This window comes from Hippocampus bargibanti, linkage group LG19 (genome assembly GCF_051943395.1).
Source record: "Hippocampus bargibanti isolate YZ-2025 linkage group LG19, ASM5194339v1, whole genome shotgun sequence".
In the NCBI taxonomy this organism is placed as follows: Eukaryota; Metazoa; Chordata; class Actinopteri; order Syngnathiformes; family Syngnathidae; genus Hippocampus; species Hippocampus bargibanti.
Genome location: NC_142752.1, coordinates 7,453,934 through 7,472,025, shown reverse-complemented (window position 1 = coordinate 7,472,025; position 18,092 = coordinate 7,453,934). Strand labels below are relative to the sequence as shown.

Below are 18,092 nucleotides of genomic sequence, written 5' to 3'. Positions count from 1 at the left end.
GAATCATTGTAGATCAGTATGGTGATGATCATTAATTCAAAGATCAGATTTAGGATTAACTCATTCACTGCAATTCACAATTTTTTTCGGGAATTGAAAATATTATGGAGAGCGCCATTCCCGAATTTGTTCAGGGTTTGTTTTTTTTTTTCATGCTTGGGTGCCGATAAAGCGCTGGCCAAGGCCTCTGGCAATGTTTTTTCTTTTCCACAAGGGGCAGAATTTCCCTTTTTTCCATTTTAGGGCTTTGTTCCAGTTTCAGCTGTTAACGCGCTACATAAACCAATATGTATGTATTGTATACCACCTTCATTTCAAGCACCAGACGCACATAATTTAGGAATCAACTCGTTTTTTTTCTGATGAAAGAAGAGAGTCTAAAGTGTCTTAACCTGCAGTTTATGTAGTCCTAAAACTCAATATTCTGTCGGTCCTGGAATTCGAGTGACAATGACAAAAACCCTGGCACTGAAGTGGACACATTTTTGTACATGTCTGCCAGTGAATGACTTAAAGATTATTTGAAGAAAACATCAGATACCTTTTTTTCGGGGGTTCACTAAAAACAGAACACTTGTCTTTTCACAGCCTGCAATCCTGTGCACGCCAGTCAGCTGTGCCGCAGAGGGGACTTTATTTTAATTTTTTTATTGTTGAAGTCTAATCGCGTCATGTACAGTGTTTACAAATGGCGCCGAGGGCGAGGTCAGCACGGTGTCTTATGTCGCACACGATTTGCGGGACACGGTGTACAGCAGGGGTATGTTGAATGTGCAACTTGTACAGTGGTACATTTAGCACACAAGTGGCGGAGTAGGTCGCCTCTGATAATGTCACCGCTCAGGCTAAAGCGCTCTGACAGGCTCACTTGTTAACTCCAACCCATAGTGGCATTTAATTTCTGCATCCTTGCTACTTATTTATTTTATTTTCTCCTTTCTTCTGCAGCTTTTGTCATGCGTGCACAGGAAATGTAGGAGGAAGCTGGAGACGTGATTTCATTTTCTTTGTATTGCAGTCGACACGGCTGTAATTATAGCTGTGTGGTGGCAAGCCTCGTCACCAGCGCAAAGACGTTGCTAGCGTGACGAGAAGGTGGTTGTCAAGTGCAATCGTGTGCATTGAAATTTGGGCATCCAAATTACTCCACGTATAGTGGTTCACGTGGCTGCCTATTATGCACTGACTGACAGTTAGGATTTACACAGTTTGAGAGTCTTACGGATTGGCAGTGTCGCGTTTCAAAAGCAGTAATCGACACTCATGTCCGAATTTGCGTGATCTATCAATGACGTCAACAAGCGTCACTGGCAATGGAGCCATTGTAGCAAACAAAACTTGGTTCTCTCCGGGGTCATTCTGTGCTATCGTTGTGGATGTGAGCTCAAAGCCAAAGTGCTATTTTTAGCCTGGTCTCGTGAAGTGGAAGCGGAAAGACGTGAGCTAGGAGGTGGAAGGAATCAGGCTTGTTGAGATGGCCAGTGTGAAAGGGGCACCCTTGCGAGTGGCTGGCGACCAATCCCACAGTGTAGTTGGCGCTTCACTGTCATAGTCTCCATCCCTTTCAAACATTAATTTTCAATAGTTCATTCCCGTGACAGTTGCTAGCCAGTTGCAGGGCATACACACACGTAATCACACTCACATTGATGGATGGTTTTGAATCTAAAATGCGTGTTTTTGGAATCTGGGAGAAAACAAGAGTAGCGAGAGAAAATATGCGGATGCCCATGTGGAACTGTCGCGGCTTGGAATTGAAGCGGATTTACATGGGACAGCACTTGTGAGACAATCTCTTTTTGTCAATGGAGGTTACAGCGTCATGTACATTTAGCTTGTAGCAGACGTGCACATTTGACCACGATGTCGCTGATCCACTCGTGAAACGGATGCTTTGCTCTTCTCCTTTTTCATCTAGAACTGCTTCATGCAACAAAGAGGGTGTCGAAAGTGCTCAAGATTGAATGACTATGTGTGTTTTTTGTGTTGTTAAATTATTTTTTATTTCTTTATTTGTTGTTTTTTTACTTCAAGATGGTGCCTCGAGAGTGGCTGCCTTTACAGCAGCTCCTGTATTTTGTTTCTCGACTTCTCCTACTTTCATAACTTTGCTGCTGTGAAATGTAAATTTATCCTCTGCGAGACTAATACAGGCTAATCTAATCCAAACCAAATATTAAAATCCTCTTTGTCCACAAAGGAAGATTGAGGACTGAGTTTCAAACCCAGAACCTCAGAACTGTGGGGTAGAGGTTCGAACTTGCAGTACTACCCATATATGATAACATACTGTTCACGGCTGCAGTCATTCATGGATGACCGGGATTTCCCGTGCTCAATGTGGGTCTGGATCGAAGCAACTAACTCTTTGGGGACCCTCGCCTCAAAGGACGGAGATCCACAGCTGGGCCAAATCATCGGTGAACCCTTCTGGGTCGACGCAGCTGTGGTTCTTCCGACTCGCGGTTGAATCTAACGTCTCCAGAGATGGTGCGATAAACAAATGACCATCAGGAAGAGGCATATGGCCCGTGTCCACTGAAAGGTATCCCCTGGGTTGCCCTAAACAACACGATAACCCCACTGGATAAAGGTGTCATTATAGAACAAAGTCAGGAGACGCAACTGATTCCCGGGTTTGTGAATGTCGGTCAGTGAACAAGAAAAAGTGCAAGCGTCACCTTGAAGGAATGAGCAAAGTTGGGGGAGAGACGAGGAGATAAAATGAAATGACATTCCGGAAAACAAGACACTGAGTGCTGCAGGAGAATATTAAACAGTGATAAACAACCGGAAAAAAAGTGCCAAGGCGGTAAATTAAATGCATGTATCATATCCTAATCCTTTATGAGAACAACTACGATGTGACACCAGGGAAAATTATTGCAATGGTCACTTTAACTTTTCTGCAGTCACCTTGACTGCAGCGTAAACATTTTTAACGGTCAAACTAGTAAGCTGGTGAAGCCTCCTCTGGCCCAAGTTTCGTTCAGAAAATCACACTATTATATAATACAATACAATACATATTGATTTATATCGCGCTTTAACAACAGATGAAGCTGTAACAAAGCACTTAACATGGACAACTATCATTAACAGGAAAAAAAGCAGTCACCAAGATAGTAGAAAGCACCAGGGAGTAAAACTAAGATCAAGTCTGAATCATGAAGAGTCAATTGCCAGAGTACAAGTAGTTTTGAGGCAGGTTATGATTACAAATGTAGACTTGTGCTGCACTGAAAACTAAAAGTAGGAGAATAAACGATAGTTGGGCGGTGGTATTCCGATAAAAATAGATGTTTAGGCTATGTTCACAAAAAATGCACCTAAGCAGAGAGTCATTTTTATTTGCGCTTCTCGAAAGCCTGTGTGCAACCTTTATTTTTTTTTTTCAGTGTACCACCGAGAAATTAGGGTGCCTGGGCATCTAAATTGGTTTCATTCGACACCCTAAGGCCATTATTTGACATTCTAGTAATGGCATATTTTATTTTGTGAACTTTTGCCGACTCAGACAAACACGCCTTCAAGTCATCTCGCAAGATGTTTATACAAAGGGGGACCAAAAAATACAAATAAAATACCATGCAGTGTTCCTCTCCTGAGCTGCCAACTGTTCCAGCACCGATCAATGAAAGCGTTAACATCACTCTTGGCGCCAGGGACCCTCAACCGGTACCGTGACGGCGAACAAAGAGAATGCTTTATGCTTTACGTAACAGACGAGGTGCAGCAGAGGACGGCGTACCAACAACAAACAAACCGGGCAAATCCACGTCCGTGCTTTCTTGCCGTTCAAAGAAATACCGCCGTGGTGCCAACCGAACAATATTTCATATGCTCTGAAAACTGGAGTACGGTTGCACCGTTCTATCACCAAGGAGGGGCCAATGTCAAAGCCGATCTGATGATTTTCTTTCTAAGTCTTACTCCCAATGATGCAACTGTGCATGTACTGACTGTACTGTACCTCGGCCTCGCCGGAATGATGGCATAATCCTTTGACTATTCCACTCTCACATTCCTTCTAGACATTAAAAACAATTTTTTTTCTGACTTACTAAGGTATTCAATTCATCTACACACAAAGTCCATGTAGAGATGTTACATCCACATTACAACAGGGGCTGAATCATTTTAAAACTACAGTGGTACCTCGGTTTTCGACCACAATCCATTCCAAAACCGATTCTTTCGAAAACTGAAACAGCACTTTCCATTATAATCAATGTTAAAATGTTTAATCCGTTCCAAGTCTAGAAAACGTTTTAAAAGCACTTTTTAATCTATTTTACAGCATAAACTGAATAAGCACGCACTAATAGAGCAGATCATTTGTAAAATACTATAAAAACAAACTAATATGTTTTATTTTCACCAATTCTAACATTAACATTCAGTTCTATTTGCAGTAATCTCAACCAGACACGTCTGATTTTTTGTAATCACGATTGAACAAAACAAACAACGTTGACTCACAATGGAACGCTACACGGGAATAACGTCAGATTTGCAGAGATCTCAGCCAAACACGTCTGCTTTTTTGCCAAAAAAAAACTTGATTCAACAAGACTAATGCGTCGGTCACAATGAGGAAGGCACGACACGAGGACATGACGTATAATGAAGTGACGTATAAAGAAGCAGAGGGTAGTCCAGTGGCGTATTCTGGTGCGCTCAGTTGGGTTGAGAACTGAATTTCGGTTGTATACCGGGGCATAAAAAAAACATTTTAGTTTGAAAAGCGAATTAGACAAGAACCGAGATGTTCAAAAACCGACGCATTACTATTCATATTTCCTACTTTCTTCCTTATTATTGAGTCCGGTCAAATTTGTCTGTGTGTCCAAGTGACACGCAACCAAAACCCATTTGACCGTGCACTTAACGACGCTCATATTCCGGCAGCCAGTTAGTTTCCTACTTTGCATAAACCAATAACGTAATGGAGAGCGAGCGCTTCCCTGATGAACAGGCTTATGAATAATTTAAAGTAATACCTCATCTCAAACTTTTTAAGTCATGCCAATTATGCGTCTAGGGGCTGGAGAGTGAGATAGGGGGAGGGGTTAATAAAAAACACCCAAAAAATTTATGCGGGTACATTGCTGCAGAATCATTGTTATAATCCGAACTACGTCCAATAAGAGCAGAGTTTCTTTTTTTTTTTGATGAATGGTGCGGGAAAAAAACACGGTGACCGTGAATGTGAATTTGCCAACAAATAACAAGCTGTGTGATGACTTTAGCTTAAAATAATCGTGTCGCCATCTGGTGATTAACTCATTCACTGCCATTCAAGAATTTATTCGGGAACTGAAACTATGATATAGAGTGCCGTTCCAGTATTCGTTTTTTTCTTGTTTGGGTGTCAGTAAAGCGCTAGCCATGGCCTCTGGCAATGTTTTTACACTTGGGGCAGTATTTCCCTTTTTACCATGTTAGCGCTTTGTTCCAGCATTAGCTGTTGTTAAAGCGCTCTATAAACCAATATGTACGTATAGCATTGCATTTTGGACAGTCGCCCTCATTTCAAACTCATATAATTTAGGAATTAACTCTTTGTTTCTGATGGAAAAAGAGAGTCTAAGGTTTCTAATGTTTTTTTGAATGTTTATGTAGTCCTAAAAATCAATATTCTGTGGGTCCTGGAATTTGAGTGACAGTGACAAAAAGCTTGGCACTGGAGTGGACACATTTTGCACATATCCGGCAGTGAATTACTTAATAATGAAGCTGCACTGTAAATAGACACGATCTAGACTAAATTCACGTCATATGCAAATCTGTAATCCCGTTATGATCCTCCTTGTGAAAATAAAAGAATTGATGCCCTTCTCAAAACGCAGGGCCAGCTCCCCATATACTCTTGACTGACCTTGGGGTTGCCGGGACCGAATGGAGGTCATCCCACAGGAGTGGGCAGTACATCAGTCGGACATTAATCGGCTGGCTCACCTTCACCATTGTTCCCTGCGGGACACGCCGGTAAGCACCCGCGGACGGGCAAGGTGGAAAGAGGCGGAGAGGAAATCAGACGGTGAGCGATTAGGTTAATGAAAGAGGAGAAAGGAGCCAGGGGATGGGAAAAAGGTGGCGCCGAAGGCAAATAAGTTTGGAGGAGAGATGCGGGATGTGGACAGTTGATTGGCACTGGAGAAATAAGAGCTCAGGAACACTGTCACTACATTTGAGAGGGTGACTTCAAACCTTCCACTTTAACCGGCCTTCCTGTTTCCAGACGCTTCCGGGAAGGTCAATGAAAGTAGGAGAAAAAAAAGAGTATTTTACAGCTGTCTGGCTTTCGAGACAATGATTTAAGTGAAAATCTTTTCCAAAGTGTCTTTTAAAAAAGCGCTACGAAACACTCCAGGACCTTGAAGCGAATAGGAGGCATCACAGTGAGAACGTAGGACAAAGAGGTGCTCAACGGCGGTGACTCACGCTGCGCTTACGCCACACAAAGAAAAAAGAGGAGGCGACAATTGCCCATAAAACATTGTGTCCCATTTAATGAAAACATGCAATTTTCTTTAGAATGTTTTTCGCCTTTCATATCGGTCGTGCAATCAAGATTTCCTCTTTGATATTTGATCCGATTGTCTCGTTAATAACCGTTTCGTCGAATAATGTTCCAAAGCTGACTTCATTCAACGCTGTTGCCGTGGCGACACGCGGTATGAAAATGAAGGGGAAAAAAATCAGGGTGAAAAATCATTTACAAAAATTTAGCTGCTGATTCTTCATTTCACACAACATTGCCGCGCTCTTCCACAATGCGTTACGCTAGCTTGAAAAAAAAGGAATCTCGCACGTTTAATCGTTTTTGCCGACATGCCAACACGCTGGCGTGTTTATTCTGTTGGAGACGATATTCATCACTCCAGTAGCGAGCCTCATGTCACGCCTGGCGACATTGTATTTTTTTTGGCCGTGAAAACACAATGCGAAGATCCAATGCTTTCAATTAGTTTTGCACGCGTGTCAGGTTTTTATCTTCCCAGAGCAATAAAACTCAGTATTCAAGGCCTCGCTGTGTTGCCTAGTTGACCGAGCGTACCCTTTCCGACATCAAATCGCTGTTGTGTGTTGTTTACCCCCCCTTTTTTCATGGTCAAAACAGTGCAATGTTTCTCACGGGTGATTTAAGTTCATGCTGTTAGCAGGATGCAGTCCGTTTTACTAAAAGCAATCCCAGAATGTTATTATTTTATATTATTTCCACTCGCGTTATCAGGAAGCTGATTTGGTTTATCCACTTTCAGCAGTTCATCTCCCCACCTGTAGCGGTAAAATCGGGCCTAAAAAAATCCAGCCTGACCCGACCCGTGGGTATTAAAGGCCGACACGACCTGAGCCCGACCAATCAACTTGATTCGCAGGCCCAAGTCCGTCATTTGTGAGGACTCGGCAGGATTTATTGTAACAAATGAAAGACTTTGGAAAATAAATATAAGTTAAACAAGACTGTATAAACATTTACATCTTTTATATTTCTGTGGAGGTTACATTAACCAATTATTTTCTATAGTTTAAAATTAAAAACAAATAAAATTTAAGGTTGTCCGTCATTTTGACAAGTTGTGCCACAAACCACAGCAGCAACAGCAACCTTAAAAAGCCTGGCACTTTAAAGGACAACCGTTTTCCTAACTGACATCAGAAAAACGTTGTATAGCATCTAAAATACCCAATACACGCAGGATGATATTTTTAGTCAAATGCAAAACACCAATAAAAATGACTTAAAGTGTCAAAAAACTACTTCAAATTAAACCCGGAAGTGGCCCGTTTCAGAAGGTCCCGCCCCCTTGTTCGTGATGTCACGCCGAGACGTCTTGCCTTGCTCGAGAATCCAAACAATGACTTGAGATTCGGAGAAGATGCTTTCTTGTTACTCATCCAATTATGAATATGATTCAAATAGTTTTGAGGAGGAAAGCATACATGTTTGCAATCGATTAAAGAAGTCCTCCCGTATCAATTCGAGCAGTCAGGACAGAAATGTAGCACCCAAAAAATGCAGAAGATGGCAACAAAGCTCAGTGGAAATGTGCTGATTTATCTCCTGGGAATTTTTGTCAATGAATATCAAATAGTTGTCTCGGTGCAACACGCGATTCACCATTGCGTTATTTATGTGTTTTCATTCTAATTTCGCCATCAACACGGATCAACACAAAGTTTTCAGACCAAACAAAGTACCGCAAAATGGATTGTGTGTCCTTTCTCCGTCAAGGCCGTTCCTTCCGTGACGTGACGTCAGGAATCGTCACCAACTCAAAAACAAGACTTCCTGAATATTCAGCGCAAGTCTTAAAACGTAAAATATAGCTATATGCGGTGGAATCTTTGTAAAATACGCTCAGTAGAAGTCATGTGAAGCGATTTTACAAATTATGGACACAACTTGTCCAAAGGCGTCGGATGTCCTTTAACAGAAAGAGGCAAGAACACAGAAATACAGTAAATCTACATCAATAAATTAGAAAAATAACATTCTTTTTGTAACAAGTCTTAGTTTAGTATCCACACATCGCTTTAGTATACATTAAAAAAAGTCTGCAAGAGACTAGCCCCACCTCGCCCAGCCCAAGCCAACAATGATTGACATTCCGGGCTTAATATCGTACCTCTCCACACTGGTGTCAAACTCAAGGCACGGGGGCTAAATCTGGCCTGCCAAATCATTTATGTGGCCGCAAATGCAAATCCAAGATGTCTTTCATGAGACAGTACTTCTTTAAACTGGTATTTTTTTTCCTATTATTGAACATGTTTTTTTCCCCTGCGCAAATCTTCATCGTGCTTTGTTGTGACCTATGCTGTCCACACAAAATGAGCTATTTCTGGTTCTGCCAGCCTCCAGGTGTCCAATTATTCATCGACTCTCTGCTTGGCGGGTGCACTGACCCTTCTATACTTGTGGAGTGCAAAGATTTGAGGAAAAAAAGCATCTTCTGATCATTTCTTTGGCGGTGTCACTCACACTTTGATTGTCTTGCCTGCATCGGTCGGGCATGCTGGAGATGTCAATTGAACGCACCTGACATGAGGCAACCTGCCTCTCGCAGCTCCACCTTCTCGTACTTTGTCAGGATGAACAGGGTTGTTGTTTTATCTTTTTTTTTTGACAGATCTGACAGCTGCTGCGAGACATTTTCTGTTTTTTTTCCCCCGACACAGGTGGGGTGGATTTGGAATGCTACAATGCGTATGCCGTCCTCTGGGTTTTCAGCTCGGGTCAGGTCGATAGCGTGAGCTGACTTCCTAAGCGGTAATTGAAGAGACGCTAAAAAATATTCCTGACAAAATGGTTGGAGACAACATTTGACCAGATATGCTTGTAATATTACAGCGTGGAGCCAATTTATTTCTAAAATACATTGAAAATAGTAGGGTCAACCATCGTGACATCAACATGCACCCTCCCCACCCCCATTGAGAAGAACCCCGCCGGGATAAAGACAAGAGAGTTGCTCTTCCCGCCTCATGACATCGCCGCATTGTTTGACTAGCAAGAGACAAGAGCTTATCGTTATTGCCCTTGAAGACCCGATTGCAGAGAGCTATCCTTCACGTGCCGGGGAGTGTTCATATTTCACTCGGATGACAATAAAAGCTAATTAGCGTTAGGCTGCACACATTGCTCTCTCTCTCTTGTCTTATAAATGATAGCATCTATTCCATCAGGCATTGGAAGCCGCAATGTTATTTGAAGAGCAAAGGAGAGGCCGACCTCCAAAAGTGAATGGCAAAATGCGCCGGTATCGATCCATTGTGTTCTGTTCGAGATGGAAGAAAAAATATTACATTGGGCGTAGGGGGGAGTATGGAGTTGTAAGGTAGTGCTAGGCGATATTGCCTTAAAATTCAATCTCCAATTTTGTTTCCCACAATACGATTTCCGATTCGAAACTATTGTTTTCCTCACCTCACCAGAGTGCAAATGACTCAAGTTTGGCTTTTCATTTCCTCGCCTTCAGGAGTTTGCAGGGGATAACAAATAAGGGGAAGTTTTTTTTCTGTTGTGCATTTAAGTCATTCACTGCCAGCCATTTTCAAAGTTTGCCAGATTGAAAGCCATTTTACTCATTCAGTGCCATTCCAGAATTTATTCGGGAATTAACTCATTTACTGCCAGACATGTGCAAAAATGTGCGCACACAAGTGACAGGGTTGTTATCATCGTCACTTGAATTCCAGGACCGACAGAATATTGAGTTTTATGACCACATAAACATTTAATACTTTTTTCATGAGAAAGAAAAGAGTTAATTCTTAAATTATATGGGTCTGGAGTTATATAAGATTGAAATGTCCAAAATACAATGCAATACATACATAGTTTATATATCGCTTTAACAACATCTGAAGCTGGAACAAAGCCCTAACGCGGAAAGAAGGGAAATGCTGCCCCTTGTGGAAAAGAAATAACATTGCCAGAGGCCATGGCCAGCGCTTTATTGGCACGCAAGCATGAAAAAACGAAACCCGAACAAATTCAGGAATAGCATTCTACGTCATATTTTCAATTCCCGAATACATTCGTGAATTGGAGTCAATGAGTTGAAACACATGACGTGAAGTATTTGCCTTTTGTACAGCTGCCCCCACTTCAAGCTCAGACAACTCCAAACCAAACTCAACTGGAAGCAGTTAAATCTAATGACTGAAAACATTGATTAATCGCCCAGAGCAAACAGATTCATCTGGGAATATGAGTGTATTGAAATGGTGCCCCCACACCCACCCCAAAAAATTGATAGCACCATTAAATTCTAATTGGACCTGCAGTAGAAATCTCACCTCATCTTGACCGAGCTGCTGATGAACGATTGACCGCCTCAAGATAAAGAGCGCCAAACCGCATCCCTGGTCTCCTCACTGGGTGTGATGACACATGACCTTTGGACCTTGTCATCATCGCCAATGCCTTTTTGCAGGGAGGAAGAGGGCAGAGGGGTATTGCATTGACATGTACGACCTTTTTCTTCATCATCATCTGCCTCTCGATTGCCTAGCGTCGCTGTCCACCATGAGCCCAGAATGACAATTACAGAATGTAAAACGACCAGAAAAAATGTTATGCTGAAAAATTGATTAAAAAGTTAAAAAAAGAGTAACAGTGCAATTCATGCCAAAAATCAATTGCGGTTCAGCATTGCAAGACATTGCGCTTATTTACGCTACTTTCCTCAACTACACCCTTGTATTCTGACCCACTATCCAACTTTTTTTTGTTTTGTTTTTCTTTCAAGATGGCCTTTATGCTTTCTCTGACGTTTCCTGCCACAGGATGTGCAACAACATTTCTCCACAGGAGTCATCGAATCAATCCTGTGTTCTTCCATCACAGTTTGGTTCAGGGCCGCCAAAAAAAATGGAACTTCAAAATGCGACTTCAACTGACAGTTAGGACGGCGGAAAAAAATTATTGGCACAACTCTACACACTCTCAAACACTGCAAGAATCAAGACAAGATCCTCCGCACCCTGCTCACCACCTTTTCCAGCGACCCCCCCTCAGGCCGGCGCTACCGATCCATGCACAACCCTGCGGAACAGCATCCCGTTATAATCATTGTAGCTCCAGCTCTGTAGTCACTTGAATCACTGTCTGCTTGATACTTTGCACAATGTCTCAGTTATCCTGAGAGGTACCACTTAAATTAAGGAATTTGGTTATATTAGATTAGATTATCTTTTATTAGTGTCATCCATACTGATGTGTCATGTTTTTTTTTATGATGATACTAGTACTGTGTGTTGTACCCGAGACACATTCCTTGTGTTCTACATACTTGGCCAATATAGATGAGTCTGATTCTGACATTGAGATTGGCACCTGTTTTTTAGTGATATTATTTGCATTGCAAAATATAGGATGGTCTACAATTCACAGGTTTTTATGTGTTTTAAATATATTTTTTAGGGTTGAGGTTTTGCTTAAAAATAAAATAAAATAATAATGAATGCTGAAACCACAGTGACAATTTAGCATCGGCTGGGATCAGGTGGAAGATATACATCGCATTGTTTTATCTTCAATTTGTGTTCTCATTCGCAAGAGAGGGGAACATTATTGTGAGAGTAAACAAATCACTTTATCTGAATTAGGTCTACAAGCAATGATCGAGCTGTGAGCTGAGGGAGAGGGAAAAAAAAAAAACCATTCAGACGTGATGAACGTGACGCGGATACACGATGGACGCCATTGTCTTCATTCCTGCGCACTTTTGTAAAGGGATCGTTTCATTCGCAGAAATGACAAAGGGGGAGCGTGTACGGCGGAGACCCGAGGTTGAAATGGAATGACATCAGATTATTTCCTTTTCTGTACGAATGCAACCTTCCAAATTCAACGTGAGCAAAATATTGTAGAGGAAAAATAAATAAATACGAGTCAAGGGTAAAACAACTCTACTCACGCGTGGGGTCAGCAAATCTCAAGAGAATTTGGTTCAGTGAACTACAAAAAGGGGTTCTTTGCTCATGTCAAAAGCCATTTCAACTTTTGGTACATGATTAGTCTGAAGAATCCATTCCGGGGTAGAAAAAGCGCCTGAAGAAAAACCTATCAAGAGTGAATTTGGTGTTTCATAACTTCTTAATGTTTTTGCCTCCAGTTAAAAAAAAAAAAACTTTGAAAACTGCTGACTGAATGATAAACACATTATGAAGCAGAAATAATCATAAAAACAAGTACATTTATTGGCTTTTTCATTGTGTGCCATCATCAGGGGGGAAAAAAACATCCCCTGATTAATTATTACCGCGGCTAGCAACATATTTATTGTGCCCCTGTAATTTTATATAGCCTTCAAAAGGTAACCTCACACTAACTCAACTTTATAGGACACCGTACGACAATATAATCATTGCTGTAGAATTGGGCAGAAATTAGCTCTGATTTACAAAGTGCAATTCGAAGGTCGGATGTAGCACCGAGGCACAAAGTGCAATCCGATGTCCGGTGCGGCTCTCGTGTGCCCGTATGAAGCCCCCCACTAGAGGCCACGATTCAAGCGGGTCTTTCTTGTCTTTATCACATGACACACATGTCTCAGCCAAGACCCGGCGGGCTCGAGGCCTATGACGGGGTACGCTCGCTGACGAGCGGCTGCTTCCCGAGGGCACGCGTAAAAATTATGTCAACGGAGCTCAGATGGCGCTGAGGATTCTTTGGCACCGAATCCATCAGAGGGCATGTGTCAAAACCTTGACAGGACATATAAAGATGCTCGGTTATGATCGACACTGTCACAGAGGGATTCATTAATAGTTATTGCGGTCATACATCGTGGCGGTGGTGTATGCTGACCTGACAAGCATCAAGTCCAGAGGGGGAATATTTTTTAAAACGTTGTCAAAAAGACTCCAGTGCTATCCTGCCAAAATGACTACAGTCCAGTGATACGAATGACAGGCCAGTAGGTGGCGATGTTATTGAGTAAAATCTGTCCAGCCAAACCCGTTCGCCTCACGAAGGAGGCGAACGGACATGTTGTCTATCAGTGGTGGGCCGTCAGGGCCTGCGAGGTCTTCTCTGCTGGCCTAAAAATATCTGAATAACAGACTGATGTCAATTATATTTTGTCCAGAGATTCTTATGAAATAATTTCAAATTGTCTTTCAGTTTCCTTTCATTGCTTTTCCCCTATTGTGATGCTTCCAGCTGTGTGTTTTCGTATTTAAGCATTTAACCAAACACATTTCAGCCATTATTTGTTACCAGGGTCAGAAATCGACCTCGACACTTTCACAATAAGTTCTGCTGGCTCCGGAGCATAACAATCAATGGCGATGAAGCTATTGCTTTAACCAATCAGAGCTCGAGTGTGCAACCCAAGGCCGTGCTGGAAGGCGCTGGAAACGTCAGAGTTTTTGCAAATTATGATTGCCTAGTCACATGATTGGCTCATCACTAGCCAATCATAGTATCACTAGCTGTTAGTGATAAGTGCATACTGGCCATAGCTAGCACTCCATCGATAGCGAACTGCATAGACAAATATACTGTTGTGTTGATTTAATGGCGGAATTTAATAAAAAACTTTCAAGAATAGATGGACATAATTCAGAAAGATTGGACAGTTCCAAAGCTAGCAAAATAGCAAATAATATTGCAATTTTATGAGGTTATCATGAATCCACACATTCATAGTAAAAATTTGAACAGGTTAATGACAGTATTTCTTAAGTTTCTTCAAGTCAAAAGTTATTACCTGACCACCGCAGATGTGGAGTGATTCAGACATAGCACTACTGAAGGCCTAGGAGTGACATGCATGGCCCGCCACTGCAATTGTCGTATGGTATTCGCCTCGAGATGCTAGTCGACATCACCTAATTTGTTGCGGATTTTGCATTTCCCTCCCGTGATGTCATTCGATCACATGAGCCAAAGTCACATTAGTGTTGACGACTTCGAGACAAGCCGCGATTTAGTTCATTTCATTGATTAAACGTCGGGCAACGCTAATGCAACATGTCACGTTTTGAAAAAGCTGGTTGAGCTGAAGAGATGCCAATTGAAGGATTCTCACAATCCACCCCCATTCCCTCAACCCTACATAGCCCCTCATCGCAGAAACATTAGCATCCCATTAGAATTCTGTGACATTTCACCATCCGTCGGCGGGAGGCTGGGAGCAAACCGGCGGCCCCCGGTAAACACAGCGCCGCGGCAAAGAGGAAAGGGAATAAGAGCGTAATGTAAAATGGCATTGTTCAGCTGGTCAGACGCCAGGTGTGCATTCTAATGTAGCACTTGAGGTCAACTTCGCAAAGCCCGAAACGGAGAAATGAGAGGCTTTGGAAGAGGATGACGATAAGAGGGCGGACAAATGGGGCTGGGAGCCCGGTGATTCAGAGCTCTGGGTACTTTTAAAAGGCCACAAGCTACTAAAGGTTATCAGACGCGGCAACAATCTGAATTTTTTATGGTGGCGGTGTGTGTATGTGTGTGTATGAGTGGGGTGGGGGGTCTTTTTATCTGCACATAAAGAAGGTGGGTCACGCCTGATAAAACGAACGCATCTAAAAAGGCCACATTCGCTAAGTTTACAGGAACACTGTGAAATCTCTTTCAGCGGCAACAATGTTTGGATTCTGCACGCAACTCTTGTTTTTTTTATTCTCCCCCCCTCTGTTTGATAAATGTGCTTCACATTTTCAAGCAGCTATTGCGATAGAATGGAACAAATGCGCTAATGTGGTATTTATGGCTCGATTACAGACAAAATATCAACAAAAGAGGATTACTATTATTATTTGTGAAAGGGGGATTGGAGGGGGTTATACACACTGCATATATATTAAATCCCAGAATACACCAACCGGACAAAACAAATTGTTGCACCTGCTTTTATCCAACACAATTGCTCAGATTAAAAAAAAATAACAATGGAACTGTCGCAGCTTGGAATTGAAGCGGATTTCTGTTTATTTTATTTTATTTTTTACTTCAAGATGGCGCCACGAGAGTGGCTGCCTTTCCAGCAGCTTATGTATTTTGTCTTTACTTCTTCCTTTCCTCTTACTTTCATCACTTTGGTGCTGTGAAATGTAAATTTCTCCACTGTGAGACGAATAAAGGCTAATCCAATCAAATCCAAATCAAAACACACAATGCAGCTTTCCATTCATAGTTTTAAAATGGGGTTCTTAAATATATATGTTTTTCTTTTTTTAGGGGGTAATTCTACAGTTTTCGTAGTTACTATTTGTTTTGATAGTACTTTGTGTCTAGCTTTGACAATTATCGGATTCAACTAACTAGCTTTGTGAATGGAGAAAATACATTTAAATCTTGCTAGAAGTTTTAATTCTAATTTATATTGCATTGTTAAAAAAAAAACTCCAACACATTGAGTGATGTGAGTCACTAAACAGGCGCAAGCGTATCCTGCTTGGTCTCTCGCTCTCTCTTTCTCATTCAAGTAGCCTCAGGGATTGGCCCTGTGGCTAACTAGAACAAAGTTGACAAACGCAGCGGCTCACAAAACAATAACAATCTCAAGCTTTCCTCGGGGGGGGGGGAAACAGGGGGTCTTGAATAAAAAATGCAATGCAGCACATTTCTCAACTAAAATAAGAAATATGTTAACAACATACCTTATGGAAGTTCTTGCAGGAAGTGGCCTCGGGAATGAATGCACCTTGAGGTAAAAAATAAAAAAAGAGACAGGTCTGCGGCAAGGTCCAAGAAACACTTTTATTATATACATATATTTCACGACATTATTTATGGTACAGTATCATTTTCTTCATTCTTCACCTGGATGTACTATATGACTTCCTGTGCTAATGTACAAAGTTAATGCCAAACAAACAAATACACACTTGAAAAAGTACTTTATCCAGGGAAATCAAATACCTTGGTTTTACTTTTCAATGACCCTTGTGGCGTGTTAAAGAAGGCTCATTGACGTCTTGACTTCCTCGTGACGGATTCGGGGGAGCCATATCTTGAAGCACTTCTTCAAATATGCTTTGGAGAACATCCTCAGCATCGGCATTACGGTGCGGCCCAGCGGCTGCACCACTGTCGAAAGGCAAGGTTTTTAAAGGGGGGTTCAAGGTAGCTTAGAGGACTGTGGGGAACAGCCTTGCCAAAAGCTCAGATGTACTCACCAGTAGACGAAAAACAACAATGGATGTGGGGATTGGTAAGCAGGTGGAACATTTTGAATCAAACAAAGGTCAAACGAAGAGTTAAAACAATTGTTTCAACAACAGTAGTGCAACACCACACATTTCACAGCAGCAACGTGATGAAAGTAAGTGGAAAGGAAAGGAAGAAGTTGGAAAACAAAATACAGGACGTGCTGTATAGGCAGCCACCCTCGCGGCACCATCTTCAAGTGAAAATAACAAAAACAACAAAATAAATAACAAATGTGACACAACACAAAAGACACAGTCATTCAATCTTAAGCACAAAAGGTCTGCTACAAGCTAAATGTTGAAAGCAAATGCAAAGTTGTCGCATCCATTGACGAAAAGAGATTGTCTCACATCTCCTGTCCCATGTAAATATGCTTCAATTCCGACAGTTCCACATATACATCGGTGCTCTGGGTTTATGCTCCTTTCTTCTAATCTAAACAAAGCTGGGCTGTGAAAATGCTGCCCATTCAAGGTGCTAAAAAAAGTACAATCGCCCCAGAGCTGTCCAGCGAAGACAGTCAAATGGCACTGAAATCTAAATCAAAATTCCTCCCAAATCAAAAACAGTGCTGGCATATTCGTGCTGCCGAAAAGGCGCAAGTGGGATGCAAAAGAAGAACTAACCAACGTTGGATGTTGATGTACAAGCATGAGCAATTCCGATATCATGCATGCAGACATTTCTGAGCATGAAAAGTGAGCGTAATCGAGCACTCAGTCAAGCGCAGGGAGAAATGCTTCGCCCTTCCCCCTCAGAGCCAGATGCGCCATGATGGATGTCATCTTTATGTCTCCTAAAAGATGCTGCGAGATTGGATCAAGCTTGCTGGGAGGAGCTCATTAACATTCATGGTGGCAATGGCGCTCGTTAACCGACTTCGGGCTGAGGTTGCGACAGCCGCCAGTCGATCATCAAGAACTACCGCCGCCCCCTTCGCAATCCACACTAAGCCGATCCAGCACCCGCAGAGCCCAAAATGACTGAGCATAAAGTGCAGATACTCTGCGATGTCCCGCAGAGAATTGCTTGAAGAAGACTTACATGCAGAGTTTGCTTTGTGAAAACGGCGAGTCAGTCGCCGTGATAGGTCTGTATAAGCTCTCGGTCGTACAGGAGTGGTCCATCGAGGAAAATGTTTCTTCAGCCATCATCTGTACTTCTTTGAAGGTGTCGGACGTTTTGCTCCTCATCCGAAAAGCTTCGTCAGCGATCTTTCAACTGTCCCTATATATATAGGGACAGTTGAAAGATCGCTGACGAATATATATATATATATATATATATATATATATATATATATATATATATATATATATATATATATATATATATATATATATATCCCTAATGGACAGAGATGGCAGTGCCAGACCTCTGCTTTGGTAGGTCCCTGCTCTAAGGTTCGGGCAGCAGT

The 18,092-nt window shown here is 42.0% G+C and overlaps 1 long non-coding RNA gene across 1 annotated transcript in view; it reads right to left on the bottom strand.

Moving 5' to 3' along the window:
- The window catches only part of LOC148883838 (uncharacterized), a 30,476-nt gene extending 12,630 nt beyond the window's left edge, over nt 1–17,846 (bottom strand). The window contains exons 1-2 of the long non-coding RNA XR_016118556.1: nt 16,385–17,846; nt 16,123–16,166 (exon numbers count right to left, since the gene is read on the bottom strand). This is a non-coding gene — a long non-coding RNA (uncharacterized LOC148883838). The remainder of the gene's footprint in view (nt 1–16,122; nt 16,167–16,384) is intronic.
- Between the last annotated feature and the right edge of the window lie 246 nt (nt 17,847–18,092).